Raw genomic sequence first — 949 nt, forward strand, 5'->3', positions numbered from 1 at the left:
CTAAAATAATATTTTATTCTAATTATTTTTATTAATTATGAAAAATAAAACATAAAAAAAACACATTAAGACAGACATAAAAGGTAGGGTTAAGTACGATTTTGGTTCTTAAGATATAGGCAGAAAATTTTTTTTTTGTCATCAGCCTTTTTTTGCATACAAAATGGTCTGTAAGATTTAACTTGGTTTTAAAATTGTCTCTAAGGTTTAACTTGGTTTTAAATTTTTTGCGGCGCGAAAGCGGAGGTAGAAATGGATCGTGAATAGCTTTTTCTTCTTCTTCCCTTCCCCCTTCGCACGAGCAAAAATACTCTCCTTTTCTTATTTTTCTTTTTTTTATTATGGGTAATTTGGTCCAAAATTCTAATATTTAAGTAAAAAAGACGATTTTAAAATTTAGTTTTAAAACTAAGAGACGATTTTATATACAAAAAAAAGGTTAGAAACAAAAAAAATTTTGACTTATACCTTAAAAACCAAAATTATACTTAACCCTAAAAGATAACTTCATTTAAGTGGCTCCTTAATGGTTGATTTTATTTCTAATAAGTGTCTCCTCAAATTAGAGTTTTTTTTGGGTTTATTTAATTTTTGTATAGGTATTTTTTTTTATTTGTCTTATGCTATTTTTTTTTACTTTTAAGATTCACCAATAATCAAACTCTAAACCTTTTGAATATAAAGTTTTAATATCATATCATAAAATTACTCATCATAAAAGTTTAAAGAAGAATAAAAGAGAACTAAAAAAAATCAAAGAAAAAAAATAAAAAGAGAAGATAATTTAATTGATGAAATTTTAAAAAGAAAAGATACAAATTACTAATTCCATTCTTGCTTGATTCTATTACGACTATTACTTTATTTATAATAAATTTTATTCCTAATAAAAAAATGTAATTGAACTATAGGATCTAGTTTTACTCTTTACATAAAACAAATAAACATT

General features: G+C 23.2%; 1 pseudogene; it reads right to left on the minus strand.

Annotated features, from left to right (window-relative positions):
• Positions 1-949, minus strand: part of LOC107634213 — a 17,709-nt pseudogene that overhangs the window by 4,910 nt on the left and 11,850 nt on the right.

Source organism: Arachis ipaensis, chromosome B03, assembly GCF_000816755.2.
Source record: "Arachis ipaensis cultivar K30076 chromosome B03, Araip1.1, whole genome shotgun sequence".
In the NCBI taxonomy this organism is placed as follows: domain Eukaryota; kingdom Viridiplantae; phylum Streptophyta; class Magnoliopsida; order Fabales; family Fabaceae; genus Arachis; species Arachis ipaensis.